Source organism: Schistocerca nitens, chromosome 9 (genome assembly GCF_023898315.1).
Source record: "Schistocerca nitens isolate TAMUIC-IGC-003100 chromosome 9, iqSchNite1.1, whole genome shotgun sequence".
Taxonomy (NCBI): domain Eukaryota; kingdom Metazoa; phylum Arthropoda; class Insecta; order Orthoptera; family Acrididae; genus Schistocerca; species Schistocerca nitens.
Window position 1 is genome coordinate 248,995,614 of NC_064622.1, and position 19,682 is coordinate 249,015,295.

Sequence of the window (19,682 nt, forward strand, 5' to 3'; positions counted from 1 at the left end):
CAGATAATTCATGTCGACCAGATAGGTGCGAATGTGACATGGTGCTGGAGTAATATGTACAACAGGAATCGGCAGCCTGAGGCTTTGAGGCGCCACCACCTTAATCAGTGTACAAGGGAGGGTGTCCTTATCCGAAGTACGTAGCCGATGCAACATCCGCTGACAGAGAGCGCGCGCAATCTTCTGCACGTTTATCCTTCCAATGCCGCCTGCATGTGTGGTCAACGTTACTGGATCGTAACAGTTCTTGAACTTCCTACCGTCGCTGACGAAATGACCGAAGCCCTCCTGGAACTTGGCAGCTACTGTAGCGACCTTCGGGAGAACGTGTGTGTGCAACTATTAAATTTCGGAGCGAGATAGACGTTGACAAAATGTACCCACATGATCAAGTGTTCGAAAACTATGGAGACGAATAATACATATCCGCTGCTGTATGCTGTACTTTCCCACGGAAGGTCACTCCCAAACATTTCATCACCGTGACCTTGGCAATGGGCAATGGGGTACTCATATTCAATCCATAACCCCATATAGTGCGACTTCCGCAGGTTGATACGTCTCCCGAACACCTAGCCGTATCGCAGAAGCCACGCGATCGCCGTACATATATCTTCTGCTGACCTCACCAAGAAAACTACACCGTCCGCGTAGGCACAACATTTAAAATGCACATTGCGGAGGTGAATGCCCTCCAAACGTTGTCGTAGGCCATGAAGTGCAGGCTCGATAGTGACAGCAAAGAGAGAGGCTGACAGAGGGCATCCTTGTCGCACTGAGTGCTCAATAATGAAGGGGGGGGGGGGGGGGGAGCGGTAGCCATTGACCAGGACGTGGGAAGGGCTCCATGGATGAGACGGAGAACCACACCTGCCGATCCTGGGGACAGTCCCATCTTCTCTAAGACAGCCTGCAAGAAATGGTGCTCAACTCGGTCAAATGCGTGGTCTACGTCAACTGACACGAGGGTGCCTTCTAACAAGGGAACCTCCCCATCGCACCCCCCTCAGATTTAGTTATAAGTTGGCACAGGGATAGGCCTTGAAAAACTGAACACAGATCAATCGAGAAAACAGGAAGAAGTTGTGTGGAACTATGAAAAAAATAAGCAACATATACAAACTGAGTAGTCCATGCGCAAGATAGGCAACATAAAGGAGAGTGTGAGCTGACGAGCGCCGTGGTCCCGTGATTAGCGTGAGCAGCTACGGAACGAGAGGTCCTTGGTTCAAATCTTCTCTCGGGAGAAAGTTTTAATTTTTTATTTTCAGATAATTATCAAAGTTCAGGCACTCACACATAATCAACTTCGCTCTCCAAAATTCCAGGACATGTTCAGATTTGCTTGGACATATACAGAATTTGACGGTCTACGCACGGAAACATTTGAAAACGTAAAGAACATATGTTTTGACAGAGCACAGAGAAAACTGTGAGACTCTGAAACTGTTGCATTCATTTGATGCAGTTTATGTGACAAACTCTTATGTTTTCATCACTTTTTTTGGAGTGATTATCACATCCACAAGAAAACCTAAATCGGGCAAGGTAGAAGAATCTTTTTACCCATTCGCCAAGTGTGCAAGTTAGGTGGGTCGACAACATATTCCTGTCATGTGACGCACATGCCGTCACCAGTGTCGTAAAGAATATATCAGACGTGTTTTCCTGTGGAGGAATCGGTTGACCTATGACCTTGCGATCAAATGTTCTCGGTTCCTATTGGAGAGGTACGTCCTTTCGTCTACTAATCGCACGGTTTTGCGGTGCGGTCGCAAAACACAGACACTAAACTTATTACAGTGAACAGAGACGTCAATGAATGAACGGACAGATCGTAACTTTGCGAAAATAAAGAAAGTAAAATTTTCACTCGAACCAAGGACCTTTCGCTCCGTAGTTGCTGACTCTAATCACGAGACCACGGCGCTCATTAGCTATTGCTGTCCTTGATGTTGCTTATCTTGCGCATGGACTACTCAGTTTGTATATTTTGCTTATTTTTTCATAGTTCCACACAACTTCTTCCTGTTTTCTCGTTTGATCTGTGTTCAGTTTTTCAAGACCTATCCACTGTGTCAATTTATAACCAAATCTGAGGGGGGTGCGATGGGGAGGTTCCCTTGTAAGCGGCATGCCGACATGAGCCCTACCACATCTCTTAACGCCGTGTGTATGTTGCTGCCACCACCTAGACATGTTTGATTGGCATGAACGGGAGAGAAGCGAGAAGGCGAGCACGAAGTATGCGGGCGAACAGCTTGTAATCCGAATTAACTAATGTCAATGGCAAGAGGTTTTGCGGTCTGTACCCTCCGCCCCTCGTATGGTTTAGGCACAGGGTCATGCCCTCCAAAAATCCCGGAGTATGCGAAAGTCTGGATCTAGGCGTTCGCAGCGCATCTGCCACCAACTTCTCTCATCGGGTTAGAAAAGGTCCTGTAAAATTTAAGCGGAAGACCATTAGGTCCAGGGGATTTGTTTCTCGCTTCGCACGTGACGGCCTCCAAGAATGTGGCATCGCCTTTTGCCCTACCCGAAGGTGACAGCATGTGCAGGACGTCGTCAACGTCATTGTCAGGCCTTTGAACTGCTAGATAGAGAGTGCGCTGATAATCTGTGACGACAAGTTTCCGAATCCGGGAACCAGGCTGTTTTGACTACTAATCAAAAACCCTAGACCACGAGTGCTAACGTAAGAGCTCTTTTAATTTATTAGGTATTGTAGGATACACTGTGCAAATCCATTTACATTGTACGAATATATCCTACAAGGAATGTTTCATTAAAACAGAAAGGAAGTAGCTAATAGGGAGTGCCTATGATTTTTTATGAGAAAATTCTTAAATCTATCTAAATAAAACAAACGCTATTAACACTCTTCATCTCCATCATTCATGACTACACATTTGCGGACCTCTGCCGCTACAGGTCTCCGAACTGTAGCGCATAACATGACGGTGCGTAATGTCATTATGACGATGCATGAGAAACAGCTTACTGTAATCGAGTTTCGAATTCGAAGAGTTCGTCCACACAGGGGGCATCTTCTGCTTCAGCATGACAATGCCAGACCACATACGAGCGCTGCGAGATCTGCAACAATCCGACGCGTCGAATTCACTCTCATCGATCATCCTCCTTACAGTACCGACTTGGCTCCATCGGATTTTCATTCGCTTCCAAAACCTAAAGAACCCCTCACCCAAGGACTTCCCTCTGACAATTGTGAAGCGGTGCAAAGAGAGGTGAGGTTGTGGTTCCGTCAACAAAATCAAACACTATACACTGATAGTATCAGAAAATTGATCCCTCGTTTGCTGATATGTGTTCGTCGCCAGGGTGATTATGTTGAGAAATAAATGAGATCAGTTGTAAATTTCAGTTTATTTTGGTTTAGCTTGTGTTAAATCGTCTTTTCATTATTTCCTTGCGCTATGAAAAATTCCTGGTCACTTTGGCATGCAAGGTAAAGCTAGTCAGATCACGAATCATTCACTTATGACTGAGATTTCGTATAAAAGGGTATGTTTTCAGGACTTTAAAAACAGTCACAGTGTATTATCCAGTGACAAGTTAGAACTTAAGGTAGTGACGGGCTTTCAACCAGGTATAGTGTTTCACATTACAAAAGGGGTACAAGGAAGACACTACGCTACAGGACTACATGCCACTTGGATAGGACGAGCACTTACGTATTCTCCCCGAGCTGTTGTTCCAGACCTCTTTTCGCGCCATTTGCAGTCATGGAAGGTGGCGAACTCTTCGTCCGGTGCTCGTATTTGCATCAGGAGGGGAAATCGGCAGCTAGCAGTGGCACCCTTTCGCGGTGCGCTAAATGCCTCCACGTGTCGGCGTGCGCTGAAGCGGACCAGTACAGTGGCCGGCTACGGAGACGGGAGCAGCAGGCACGGCGCTTCGTTAGCGGATACACCGGCCTAATTAAATTTGGCCGTTGTAAAACTTTCTAAGCGCGTAACAACCGCGGAAATTGCCTGGCGGCTAGCTTCCAAGTAACAGCCCACCGAACGTGCGGCCTCCGATACCGGGTAAACTGCAATGTATCGACGTGTAGATAGGGCACGATATGAAATTAACTCTACAGGTGACCTACCTTCTTGGAAATGAAAGTGGTTGAGGTCTCCATTGAATTAAACTCATCTCCGATCAGGTTTTGTTTCTGTTGTACATTCCAGTAACCGTGAGGCCGACTCCCTTGATTCATCGGCTCGATCGGGTAGGTCTGGAAAATGCTCTTTGAATGCTTCAAAAGTCGTTGTGCCAGCATCATTTATTTGTCACCCAGACAGGTGATAGGGACATATGATATCGTTCACCCACTACCATTCACTATCGACTTAGGTCCATTGGGCGATCTTCTAACATCTTATATTTATTTATTATAGCAACGTTAGGGCGATGGGGCCCTCTCTTTCATCTAAAAACATATTTTACATACTAGCTAAGTACCCTGTATTGCTCTGCTATGTCTTTACTCCAATTTTCTATTAGTCCATCTCCTCTTTCCCCTTCTATCCCGCCCCCTCCTGTGTATCTCCTTTACCCCTTCTCTCTGTCCATCACCTTCACAACCCGTTCTCTGCCATCTCCTCGTGCTAGTCTCACAGTCTAACTCTTTCTAACCCTCTTTCCATTCTCTCAATCCCTCTTTACCATCTCCTCATTCCCCCTCTATCCTTCTCCTTCTCTTCTTCTGTAATTCCAATTCCTCCTCACTCCTCTCATTGTCCATCTCCCCCTCGTTCCTTCCTTGTCCATCTCCTCGTCTGCCCCTCCCTCCAACTGCTGCTCTTCCCTTTCTCTGCTCATTTCTTCTTCCTTCCTCTATCCAAATCCTTCTCCTTTCTCTCAGTGCCCATCTCTTCCTCCCTCATGTCTCTCTCCTCCTTTTTCTGTCCACCTCTTTCTCTCCCCTCCCTCTGTCCATTTCCCTTTTCAAGGAGGACGACGGTCCAAATCCGCGTCCAGCCACAATGATTTAGGTTTTCCATTATTCCCCTAAATCGCTTCAGGCAAATGCCAAGATGGTTCCTTTGAAATGGCACCGGTGATTTGCTTCGCCATCATTCCCAAACCCGAGGTTCTGCTCCAACGATATCCTTGTTGACGGGATGTTAAACATTAATCTCCTCCTCCTCCATTTCCCGTTCCCCTCTGTGCCGACCGCTGTGGGCGAGCTGTTCTAGGCGCTTCAGTCCGGAACCACGCGGCTGCTGTGGTCGCACGTTCGAATCCTGCCTCGGGCATGGATGTGTGTGATGCCCTTAGGTTAGTTAGGTTTAAGTAGTTCTAAGTCTAGGGGACTGATGATCTCAGATGTGAAGTCCCATAGTGCTCAGAACCATTTGAACACTCTCTCTGTCAATTTCGTTCTCCCCCTATCTGTGTGCACCTCATCTTTCCCTCTCTCTGTCTGTCCATCTCTTCCGTCCCCTTCTCCTTCCGCAGTACCACCTCCACCCTCTGATGCTTGTTAACGTCAGTATTTCTTTTCAGCTTGTAACTATGAAGGTGTTCTGAAAAGTAGTGGCTCCAAATTGTTAATCCAAAACCCTTAAAGCTTTTTAAATAACACAAACGTTATTAACATTCTATGTACATCTTTATTCTTCAAGTCTACAAGTCTGCAGTCCTGTGACCAGAAAGTAACGGCAATTTTTTAAATTCGTAGACCATTTTATGCAATTTTCAATTATTTTTATCGTGCTGGTACACAAGTTCCTGATGTATGTTTGCATTTTTAGCTTTTATATTAAATTTATTGTTAACATTCGAGAAGATTATACGTGTTTTCGAGTATTCAGCGAATTTTTACTTTCGAAAAACGTAGCTCAAAGAAATTACATTAAATTTTGATTGAGAAATGGAATTACGGGCAGCACAGTATTCGAAAAGCGGACAGTGTCTTATGGCGAATATAAAAATGAATAACAAGAGTTTATGAGTTCTATAAACGTTTCAAAGAGGGTCGAGAAGACGTTGAAGATGATGACCGCACTGGACGCCCTAGCACATCAATTAATGGCGATACTGTGGAAGAAGTAAAGAAAATGGTTCTGGAAAATCGCCGAATCACTTTTTTTTTTTTTTTTTTTTTTTTTTTTTTTGTCATCAGTCTACTGACTGGTTTGATGCGGCCCGCCACGAATTCCTTTCCTGTGCTAACCTCTTCATCTCAGAGTAGCACTTGCAACCTACGTCCTCAATTATTTGCTTGACGTATTCCAATCTCTGTCTTCCTCTACAGTTTTTGCCCTCTACAGCTCCCTCTAGTACCATGGAAGTCATTCCCTCAAGTCTTAGCAGATGTCCTATCATCCTGTCCCTTCTCCTTATCAGTGTTTTCCACATATTCCTTTCCTCTCCGATTCTGCATAGAACCTCCTCGTTCCTTACCTTATCAGTCCACCTAATTTTCAACATTCGTCTATAGCACCACATCTCAAATGCTTCGATTCTCTTCTCTTCCGGTTTTCCTACAGGTCATGTTTCACTACCATACAATGCTGTACTCCAGACGTACATCCTCAGAAATTTCTTCCTCAAATTAAGGCCGGTATTTGATATTAGTAGACTTCTCTTGGCCAGAAATGCCTTTTTTGCCATAGCGAGTCTGCCTTTGATGTCCTCCTTGCTCCGTCCGTCATTGGTTATTTTACTGCAGAATTCCTTTACTTCATTTACGTCGTGACCATCAATCCTGATGTTAAGTTTCTCGCTGTTCTCATTTCTACTACTTCTCATTACCTTCGTCTTTCTCCGATTTACTCTCAAACCGTACTGTGTTCTCATTAGACTGTTCATTCCGTTCAGCAGATCATTTAATTCTTCTTCACTTTCACTCAGGATAGCAATGTCATCAGCGAATCGTATCATTGATATCCTTTCACCTTGTATTTTAATTCCACTCCTGAACCTTTCTTTTATTTCCATCATTGCTTCCTCGATGTACAGATTGAAGAGTAAGGGCGAAGGGCTACAGCCTTGTCTTACACCCTTCTTAACACGAGCACTTCGTTCTTGATCGTCCACTCTTATTATTCCCTCTTGGTTGTTGTACATATTGTATATGACCCGTCTCTCCCTATAGCTTACCCCTACTTTTTTCAGAATCTCGAACAGCTTGCACCATTTTATATTGTCGAACGCTTTTTCCAGGTCGACAAATCCTATGAAAGTGTCTTGATTTTTCTATAGCCTTGCTTCCATTATTAGCCGTAACGTCAGAATTGCCTCTCTCGTCCCTTTACTTTTCCTAAAGCCAAACTCATCGTCACCTAGCGCATTCTCAATTTTCTTTTCCATTCTTCTGTATATTATTCTTGTAAGCAGCTTCGATGCATGAGCTGTTAAGCTAATTGTGCGATAATTCTCGCACTTGTCAGCTCTTGCCGTCTTCGGAATTGTGTGGATGATGCTTTTCCGAAAGTCAGATGGTATGTCGCCAGACTCATATATTCTACACACCAACGTGAATAGTCGTTTTGTTGCCACTTCCCCTAATGATTTTAGAAATTCTGATGGAATGTTATCTATCCCTTCTGCCTTATTTGACCGTAAGTTCTCCAAAGCTCTTTTAAATTCTGATTCTAATACTAGATGCCCTATCTCTTCTAAATCGACTCCTGTTACTTCTTCTATCACATCAGACAAATCTTCACCCTCATAGAGGCCTTCAATGTATTCTTTCCACCTAACTGCTCTCTCCTCTGCATTTCACAGTGGAATTCCCGTTGCACTCTTAATGTTACCACCGTTGCTTTTAATGTCACCAAAGATTGTTTTGACTTTCCTGTATGCTGAGTCTGTCCTTCCGACAATCATATCTTTTTCGATGTCTTCACATTTTTCCTGCAGCCATTTCGTCTTAGCTTCCCTGCACTTCCTATTTATTTCATTCCTCAGCGACTTGTATTTCTGTATTCCTGATTTTTCCCGGAACATGTTTGTACTTCCTCTTTTCTTCAATCAACTGAAGTATTTCTTCTGTTACCCATGGTTTCTTCGCAGCTACCTTCTTTGTACCTATGTTTTCCTTCCCAACTTCTGTGATGGCCCTTTTTAGAGATGTCCATTCCTCTTCAACTGTGCTGCCTACTGCGCTATTCCTTATTGCTGTATCTATAGCGTTAGAGAACTTCAAACGTATCTCGTCATTCCTTAGTACTTCCGTATCCCACTTCTTTGCGTATTGATTCTTCCTGACTAATGTCTTGAACTTCAGCCTACTCCTCATCACTACTATATTGTGATCTGAGTCTATATCTGCTCCTGGGTACGCCTTACAGTCCAGTATCTGATTTCGGAATCTCTGTCTGACCATGACGTAATCTAATTGAAATCTTCCCGTACCTCCCGGCCTTTTCCAAGTATACCTCCTCCTCTTGTGATTCTTGAACAGGGTATTCGCTATTACCAGCTGAAACTTGTTACAGAACTCAATTACTCTTTCTCCTCTTTCATTCCTCGTCCCAAGCCCATATTCTCCTGTAACCTTTTCTTCTACTCCTTCCCCTACAACTGCATTCCAGTCGCCCATGACTATTAGATTTTCGGTCCCCTTAACATACTGCATTACCCTTTCAATATCCCCATACACTTTCTCTATCTGTTCATCTTCAGCTTGCGACGTCGGCATGTATACCTGAACTATCGTTGTCGGTGTTGGTCTGCTGTCGATTCTGATTAGAACAACCCGGTCACTGAACTGTTCACAGTAACACACCCTCTGCCCTACCTTCCTATTCATAACGAATCCTACACCTGTTATACCATTTTCTGCTGCTGTTGATATTACCCGATACTCATATGACCAGAAATCCTTGTCTTCCTTCCACTTCACTTCACTGATCCCTACTATATCTAGATTGAGCCTTTGCATTTCCCTTTTAAGATTTTCCAGTTTCCCTACCAAGTTCAAACTTCTGACATTCCACGCCCCGACTCGTAGAACGTTATCCTTTCGTTGATTATTCAATCTTTTTCTTATGGTAACCTCCCCCTTGGCAGTCCCCTCCCGGAGATCCGAATGGGGGACTATTCCGGAATCTTTTGACAATGGAGAAATCATCATGGCACTTCTTCAATTACAGGCCACATGTCCTGTGGATACACGTTACGTGTCTTTAATGCAGTGGTTTCCATTGCCTTCTGCATCCTCATGTCGTTGATCATTGCTGATTCTTCCCTTTAGGGGCAATTTCCCACCCATAGGACAAGAGAGTGGCCTGAACCTCTATCCGCTCCTCCGCCCTCTTTGACAAGGCCGTTGGCAGAATGAGGCTGACTTTGTAAGTAGGCTGTTTAGGTTTTTTTATTGGTAACGCCACCTCAGTATGAAAATCACTGGCTGTGCCGTGTGCAGTCTGTGGCTGCTTTGCATTGTTGTAATACTCGCCATTGTAGTGTTAGGCAGCTGGCTGCGAACAGCGCGTAGCGTTGCGCAGTTGGAGGTGAGCCGCCAGCAGTGGTGGATGTGGGGGAGAGATGGCGGAGTTTTGAAATTTGTCATGAACTGCTATATTTATATATGATGATATCAAGGTAAATACATTGTTTGTTCTCTATTAATATCTTTCATTTGCTAACTATCCTTATCAGTAGTTAGTGCCTTCCATAGTTTGAATCTTTTATTTAGCTAGCAGTAGTGGCGCTCGCTGTATTGCAGTAGTGGGAGTAACCAAGATTTTTGTGAGGTAAGTGATTTGTGAAAAGTACAGGTTAATGTTAGTCAGGGCCATTCTCTTGTAGACATTATTGAAAGTCAGATTGCGTTGCGCTAAAAATATTGTGCGTCAGGTTAAGCACAGTCTCGAGTAAAATTGATAAAAGGGGACGTTTCATATGTCGACCCTTAGCCGAGGATACCTCACTGGAATCTTCTGATTTTTTTTCTTGTAGTTTGTGTAATTAGTGTAGCTTTTGTTTATTGCTAGCGCGTAATTGTAGAGAAAATCTCCTTTGTAGTTGCAGTCTTTCATTGTTGTACAGTAGAACAGTTGTGGTATGCATGTAGATTTGCACCAAGTATTTCGCAGCTGCAATTAACTAGATATTATTTTCAGTGCTATGTTAATGTGTTCCCCTATTTTTGCTCTTCAAATTGTGTTTTTCTGTGTTGTTGTGTGAAATATTGTGACAATAATGGCGTGTGAAAAACGTAATACTAGGCTCCAAAGTAAACTGAGAAATGACAGTGAAGACGAAAGCAGTGTGTTAGCGCCGCAGAGTAATGAATTAAAATAAGTCAAAACACATTTTCTGCTTGTTAAAATGTGAATGTTGCCGGTGCAAATGCACTGCCGAAAAGCGTAGAGAAACAGATTCCAGACACTAATACATTATTATTGCAATTAATGCAACAAATGGAACAAAATCAGAAACTAATGGGACAAAAGCTTCAAAAGTTAGACATAATGGAACAAAATCTTCAAAAGTTAGACACAGTGGAACAAAATCTTAAAAAGTTAGACACCACACTTGAACAAACACGTGAGGATTTAACTAATGAGTTACATCACATTGAATCGAAATGTCAAAAAGTCTGTAACGACGTAAAAACACAAATTTGTGAGCATTTCCAACCTATTTTTTCGGGTCATGAAAATGCACTACAGAATCACGAAGCAGCCATAAAAGAAATGCAAACTACTGTTCATGAAAATCATGAGACCTTACAAGCTAAATTTGACTCAGTTGCATCTACCGATTCGGTTACCCAACTTGCAAAAACTCAGGAAAACTTGAAGGACACAGTAGATTCGATTTCAACACAAATGGACAATCTGAAACTTGATTCAGAAAAACACACTGAGGAAATGTGTTCACTATCGGAGAAATTAGCCGAACTTTCGGATCAGTTCACTAACTTATCTACGAAGGTAGATGATAATCTGAACGACACAAAACCGGTAGTCTTTAATGACACAGAAGAGAGCGAACAAATTAGGAAACTGAAACAAAATCTGAATCAAATTAATACGCAACACCAAAGAGAAATCCGCGAAGTACAAGATCAGCTGACACAGGTAATACAAGAATTACGTATTTCAGAGGACAATCGCGCCCCAATACGGGAAGAGGGACATAGAAATACGGATCAACCACAAAATAATAACACAGGACACTTCGGAAATTATGAAAGAAATTGGCAAGGTGCACCGAATTTTGAGATAGAACCGCCGACACGACATAACAATGACCGATATGCTACTCGCCGACACGATGATTTTGACTATAAGCTGTTTATTACAACACGTAAATTCAAAACGTTTAAGAATTCTGCCAACGACATTCATCCACAAGCGTGGCTCCATCAATTCTCTCATTGTTTTCCTCCCAACTGGTCATTGGAGCACAGGTTAGAATTTATGTGTGGCTACTTAGAGAATGAACCAGCTGTAAGAATGTGATCGGTCATTCACGATTGCCACAGTGAAGGAGAATTTTACCATGCCTTCCTCTCAGCATATTGGTCTCAAGCTACACAAGACCGAGTAAAACATAGCATCATAATGATGAAACATTTCGAACAATCTGAATTTTCCAGTCTTGTGAAATATTTTGAAGACATGTTACACAAGAATCAGTATCTTTCAAACCCATACAGCCCCTCAGAACTCATCCGCATTTGCTTAATCAAACTGCCTGAACATTTACGACATATTATTTTGGCAGGACGTTGCAAAGACGACATTGAAGCATTTCAAGGACTCTTACAAGAACTGGAAATTGACACTGACAATCGCGGAACGCACGAGCATAACAATTACAGATCACATCCGTCGCAATTCCGCGATGAAAGAAATAATAACTGGACGCGACAAGGCTATTCTCACAACACAAATCGTGACCAAAACAGACACCACCCGTATGACAACCGTTGGCAGAGTAAAAATAATTACAGAGAAAGATCGCATTTCTATAGTAATGACTATCACAGAGACTACCAGAGAAACAGACAATATGGTAACCAGAACTATTATTATCAAGGGAGACAGAATACTTTCAGACGCAACAGTTCAGCGTGCAGTTACGATTCAGGGAGAAATTCTCCACCACATGACCGACAAGAAAGAAATTATGAAATCTACCGACATGACGACAGACGAGATATTCGTAACGACAGACCTGAATTGCATCAGAACTGGCGGGATTCTAACAGAGCTGGGCCCTCTCGGCAAGGCGAATTTGTAGAAGTTAGGTCTCCTAATCCCAATAACGACGCACGCCAACAAAGAGACAGACAATGACTCGCACCGCAGGCAGCCGCTTGCGCCGGCTGGCTCAGAGAAAAATAACATAGACGCTAACCTTGAGAAAAATTACAGTATTCTTTAACGACGTATACCGCATGATAATTGCATTGTTCAAACTCTGAGTACTATGAAGAGTAACGGATTGCACCACCCTTCACATGTAAAACCGTTTATTGAAAGATAATCTGCTTCTTAACTTTGTCTTTGCCATATAACTTTTCACTTTACATTGCTAGTAAGCTTTGTCAGACTTAAGAAACTGTTAACATGCAACAATGTTTTGAAGTTAAATATCCAGTCAAGAATCAAGAGAACTTATTTAAACAGAAATTAAGAATGCATTGTTATAGTGAACAGACGACACAGTGTTGTATTTGTACATTCTTGCTTGTTAGCTGCACGATTACGTAACGACTATCGGGCTTACATACTTAGAACATTTACCAGTACTGCTAATGAGGTTTTAAAGCAACATTTTGGTTTATTTGAAAATACATTCTGAATTTAAAGTGCTTTCTGAGAGATACCAGATGACACAGAGGTTAGTTTATGTGACAGCTACACGATGTTATCACGACGCTACTAATGAGTGACAATTTACAATGTTGCTTTTGCAGTGTATCTGTTTTATATCTGCACAATTTTTCTGAATTCTTCTGGAAAGTAAAACATGTTTTAGTATTTAACTTTTGTGGTATAGCTACAATGAGACAGCCTTTTCCGTGGCACAACAATACATCACAGCACAGTACTTTCTTCATCACAACAATAAGCGTAATAACTAAGATATCTATACGCAAAGCATTTCACTTTTGTTTATCATGAGGTAAGTACATTGACTTCTGCAGAACTTAGCTTTCGGAGGACGATAACTACGACACTTCCACAGAATTATCTTACAGCAAGACGCACATTTAGCGCTACAGGACACGCATTTGAGAGATTGATTTTGTACTTAAAATATTTATTTTTAAAGATATTTGGAGTACAATGATACAAAGGTTTTCCGTGATACATTTCATTCCATTGCTGTAATCTGTAACACCTGAGGGTATAATTACATTAATCCTCAGGGGGGTACACGCTTACTTTGTGTACCATGTGTGTGGCAACCACAAGGAACCCTAGCTAATATGGTATTTGCTTATACAACTTTACACATCGGTACCATATTTCTGCAACACATAAATTACACAGCTATCTGATTATTTGACAGAGAAATAAACATTCTTTTTACTACGTCAGTGACAGATGTTTACGCAATTACACAGTTGGATAACTTCACACTTACGAAATTGTATGTTGTTTGTACTTTGTGAACTGTTCATATTTTTTCAGAACCATTGTGATACTATGAGAGCTTTGAATGATATATTTGGTAAGGGAGCATGATTTTAAAGTAAGTTTGAGGTAGATGACACTTTTGACATGAGCAGAGAATTTTTTTAGGTTTTGAAATTATTGGAGGAAGCTACGACGATTTTGAGAGTTGACTGAGGTATTATGATGTTATTTTTACGACGACGATGTGTATTATGCTGTTGAGCTATGTTTATGATCAACAATTTGATGCTATATGGGGAATTTGATTATGCTATGTATTTATTACGATGAAATAGTGAAGTGTCGTCGCAAGATTGACGTGTCGACGAATATGTATATGTGTAATAAGGTAAGGAGTAATGAAAAGTGATTAGGGACTCTGACTTGTGGAAAAGGTTGTTGGAACCCAAGAATCGTACTTTAAGAGTTATGAAATGTGTGTAAATGCGTGAATGTATCACAATGCCGACGAAAATCTTTTTGAACACTGTTATATTCATAGGATTTTTGTTTCTACAGATTTGTAACCCAATTCTTGACCTGTGAAATATTTTTATATAAGACTGCCACTGTAGCGGAAACTGCTGTCGTAAATATTTCCGTAAGAAAGTTAAGTGACCACCTGCACGTAATACGTCGTGGGCACCCAGATGGGCGACAGCCGCCCGAGAAAAAAAGCCATTAGGGTGTGCCTTTCCGGAAGCACAGGTAGAAAAAAAAAAAAAGGGAGGCCATTATCCTCGCTATTGACATTCGTTTGTAGAAAGAATCGTAAATACGACACGCTAATAATAACTTGGAAACATTCTTACATCTGCACACCTGATTAGGACAAGTGTCTATCTACGAGAATTGAGAGAAATGCCATATGGCTTGCTTTATGTATTTATTTACTCATTTTGTTTAATATCTACTTTCTAGCTGCACTGGTTAAAATAAAATTTTATAGATGTACTAATATAAATATTTTCTGTCTCCAGATCCAGTAAATAATAGTTTTGTGATATATTTCCAAAAAATGAGGGAGCATAAAAAGACATTTCCCTTCACAGGAATTGCATAAACAATTTCTTTACGATTTGGTATCCTATCTGCTAGTGTAAGTTCTCGTGATGCATCACTCTAGTGTTAAGATGTGACGTAAGTTTTAAACATGGCCATTTTTACTGTAATATTTTTTCTGCTTGAGCTATGTCATGTTTAGGTATAAGTTGCTGCTGTTTGCCAGGCATAATGTTACTGAATTTGACTTTGTATTACGTTGTTCAGCCAGTTTTACTACTGATTTATTTTTCTTGTTTGCTGCGCATTGCCTCATATTAGTTGTAATGTTGAATTGCTTGGTAATTTAGATTTACTGTAGCTTGCTTTGCCAGCTTGAAATTTTTGTCATTGATGTTTGTGTTACTTGATTTGTTCTGCTGCATTGCCTCGTCCCTTAGTTTAGCATCTGAGCTCAGTAGATTTAAGTTAGCTTAAGAGGGGGGTAGACTATATAAGAGAACAAGTTGTGATGAATTGGAAGAAATACATTGAAAATCTATAAGAAAATGGTTTGGCCAAAACAGTATTTTGAAAGAGGATATGAACCAAAAAAAGTAGGGTTTAGGGACAACAGGTTTAGGTAGGATTTTCTTGGAAATAAATGATGAAGTAAGATAATGGAAAATAAATAATGAGGTAAGAAATATGTGAACATATATATACAGAAAGCATGCTTGAATAGGATTTTTTTGGTGGAAACAAATGTGGAAATAAGACGAAAGATCTATGGAATGAAGTCTTGGGTTGGACTGCAGTACCAAAAGTTACACTGAAAACGAACCCTGTCCTTTCCATTGTGTTATCCCACTATGTGTTTGTGTACCCTTGTGTATTTGTTTTCTTCCTGTCTCTGTGTAGTTTCATAGAATTTTTCTTCTTCTAATACTAAGCTACATTCACTATGATGAGGAATACTGTTATCCTCAAATATAATTGGCATTAATAATATGTTATTTAACTTGTAAATATGCTTAGACTTTATTTATTCTATTTTGTTTTAATGCTCAATTATGTATCTACTTATGTCATAATTCCTGTAACACTGTTGTATATGTTATTTTGATTCTTTTGTAAAGCCTGTACTACAAATGTTATCTGTATTGTTATGTTCTTTAATGATGTATTTTGTACCTTTGTAATTGTATTCTTATGTTATAAAATTGTAATTGACACCAGTTCATCATATTATTAACTTGTAAGTTACATTTCACTGCACACGTTTCTGTTGGTCATAGTATATGGACAATATGTGAGAAGTAGGGACTGTTAGTGTTTGTATGTGTGTTAATAATTCAGCAAGGGACTGGATAACAGCATTGCTGGTTCTAAGGACAATTCCAAAAACTTTGTGAGTGCACAAGTGGTGGTTATGCACTTGCTATATTATCCGCAAGACTCTTCAATTGTGATTGTGCACCTGCACAGTCACAACGGATGGCTGCTGGCCGTCTCTACGAGGACTACAGTGGGTCTACGTCGTTGCTGACTCACCAGTACCATAATCTCTACAAGGACTACAGTGGGTCTACATCTTTGATGATCCATCAGTACCATTATTTCTACAAGGACTGCAGTGGGTCTGCGCCTCTGGTGGCCCCCCATTACCGTAATCTCTACCAGGACTACAGTGGGTCTGCTCTGTGATGACCTACCCACCAATACTCTTCAAAACTTCGACTGACTCTGTGGTGGGTTTGCTCTGTTGTGGCCCATTACCTGTCAGCATGTCAAGAGTCAGCACTGTCTTTCCGTTGGAAGGACAACGCCACTTCTTCAAGACTGCATGGAAATCCACTACTTCCGTGTGCATTTTCTTTTACTGCTCAGACTTTGAGAAAAACACTGCTATTTTACCGTCATGGACGATCAGGACTGTCTTTATGGACTGTGAGAAAATTTGAGCTTTTGACCAACATTGTATCAATAAGTGTGTGCATTTGATTTCTTTGTTATTGTAATTGTGAAAAAAAATTTTAACAAATATGTATTGGCCAGTGCCCAAAAAAATTTTGTAAAATTTTTTGTGGGTAGCGTGGGGGCTATGTAAGTAGGCTGTTTAGGTTTTTTTATTGGTAACGCCACCTCAGTATGAAAATCACTGGCTGTGCCGTGTGCAGTCTGTGGCTGCTTTGCATTGTTGTAATACTCGCCATTGTAGTGCTAGGCAGCTGGCTGTGAACAGCGCGTAGCGTTGCGCAGTTGGAGGTGAGCCGCCAGCAGTGGTGGATGTGGGGAGAGAGATGGCGGAGTTTTGAAATTTGTCATGAACTGCTATATTTATATATGATGATATCAAGGTAAATACATTGTTTGTTCTCTATTAATATCTTTCATTTGCTAACTATCCTTATCAGTAGTTAGTGCCTTCCATAGTTTGAATCTTTTATTTAGCTAGCAGTAGTGGCGCTCGTTGTATTGCAGTAGTGGGAGTAACCAAGATTTTTGTGAGGTAAGTGATTTGTGAAAAGTACAGGTTAATGTTAGTCAGGGCCATTCTCTTGTAGAGATTATTGAAAGTCAGACTGCGTTGCGCTAAAAATATTGTGCGTCAGGTTAAGCACAGTCTAGTAAAATTGATAAAAGGGGACGTTTCAACTTCTTATGCCGGAAGTCTTCGGCCGCCAATGCTGATTATTTATCAAAATTTAGGCAGTGGCGGGGATCGAACCTGGGACGGAAGACGTTTCGATTATGAATCAAAGACGCTACACCTAGACCACGGGCGCTTTACTAAATTAAAAATTTTACGAAATTATTTCTTTGCTTCTCTGGATGTTCTGGAAAACTACTTCAGATACACGTCAGGGACATGTTTCATTAGATTCACCAGACCAATAACAACAAAAGAAACGGAAATAGTGCTACATTTACCTCGTACAGTTTTGCGATGGCTACAATTAGCGAAGTTGCTAAATTTAAGGCAAAATCTTTTATTAGCCTAACTCCGTAATAAAACATTCGCGGACCTACGTTTATAGGAACATTATTCTTTCGTTTTACTTGTAGAATAAGTTATTCACTGATGTCAACAGATGCCCGACCTTCCTGTTCCGTCTTCTTGTCAGTGTTTTCCACACACTCCTCTCCTTGTCGATTCTCCGGAGAACCTCCTCATTCCTTACCTTATCTGCCTACGTAATTTTAGAAGCATCTTCTGCAGCACCATGTCCCAAATGCTTCGATAGTCTTCTTTTCCGGTTTTCCCGCAGTCCATGTTTCACAACCATACAATACTGTCCTCTAAACGTACATTCTCAGAAATTTCTTCTTCAAATTATCGCTTATGTTCGATATTGGTAGAATGCCATTTTCCCGGGTACTAGTATGCTTTTTATGTTCTCCTTGATCCATCCGTCATGGGTTATTTGCTACCTAGGTAGAAGAACCCCTTAGCTTCATCTAGTTCGTGATCACCAATCCTGATGTTAAATTTCTCGCTGTTCTCATTTCCGCATTTCTTTTTTCGATTTACTTACAGTCCATGTGGTACTCATTCGACTATTCATTCCACTCAGCAGAGCACGTAATTCTTCTTCACTTTCACTTAAGATAGCAATGTCATCAGCGAATCATCTCCCTCATATCCTTTCTCCTTGAATATTAATTCCACTCCTGAAACTTTCTTTTATTTGCTTCATTGCTTCTTCGATGTATAGATTGAACAGAAGGGGCGGAAGACTACATCCCTGTCTTGCACCCTTATTAATCCGAGCTTTTCGTTCTTGTTCGTCCACTCTTACTATTCCCTCTTGTCTCTTGTACATATTGTATATTACCCGGCTCTCCCTATAGCTTACCCCTATTTTTCTCAGAATTTCGAACATCTTGCACCATTTTACATCGTCGAACGCTTTGTCCAGGTCGAGAAGTCCTATAAACGTGTCTTGATTTTTCTTAAGTCTTGCTCCCATTATCAACCGTAACGTCAGCACTGCCTCTCTCGTGCCTCTACCATTTCTAAAGCCAAAATAATCGATATGTAGCACATCCTCAATTTTATTTTCCATTCTTATGGATATTATTCTTCTCAGCAACTTGGATCATGAGCTGTTAAGCTGAATGTGCGATAATTCTCACACTCGTCAGCTCTTGCAATTTTTGGAATGGAGTGGATGTTATTTTTCCGAAAGTATGTGACCAGACTCATACATTCTACACACCAACGTTAGTAGTCGTTTTGTTGCCATTTCCCCCAATGATTTTAGAAATTCTGAGGAAATGTTATCTATCCCTTCTACCGTATTTGATCTTGAGTCCTCCAAAGCTCTTTTAAATTCTGATTCTAATAATCTATATCTTCTGAAACGACTCCTGTTTCTTCTCCTATCACGTAAACAGAAAAGTCTTCCCCCTCACAGAATCCTTCTATGTACTCTTTCCAGCTATCCGCTCCGTACTCTGCATTTAACAGTGGAATCACCATTGCACTCTTAATGTTACCATCCTTGCATTTGATTTCATCGAATGTAGTTTTGATTTTTCTATATGCTGAGTCAGTTCTTACAACAATCATTTCTTTTTCGATTTCTTCACATTTTCATGCAGTCTTTTGCCTTTGCTCCCTGTATTTCCTGTTTATTTCATTCGTCAGCGACTTGTATACCTGTATTCCTAAATTTCCAAATAGATCTTTCTACTTCCTTTTCTCGTCGATCAATTGAAGTATTTTTCCTGTTACCCGTGGCTTTTTCGCTGTTACCTTTCTTGTACTTCTGTGGTTGTTCTTTTTAGAGGTTTCCGTTTATCTTCAACTAAACTGCCTACCGCGCTATTGATTGTCGCACTAGCTACAGCCTCAGAGAACTTCAAGCGTATTCCTTCATTCCGTAGCACATTCGTATCCCACTTCATTGCGCATTGATTTTTCCTGACTAGTCTCTTACCCTGCAGCCCACTTTTCATCACTACTAAATTGTGGTCTGAGTCTGTATCTGCTCCTGGGTACACCTCACAGTTTAGTATATGATTTTGAAATCTCTGCCTGACCATGATGTAATGTAACTGATATCTTCCCGTATCGCCAGATCTTTTCCAAGT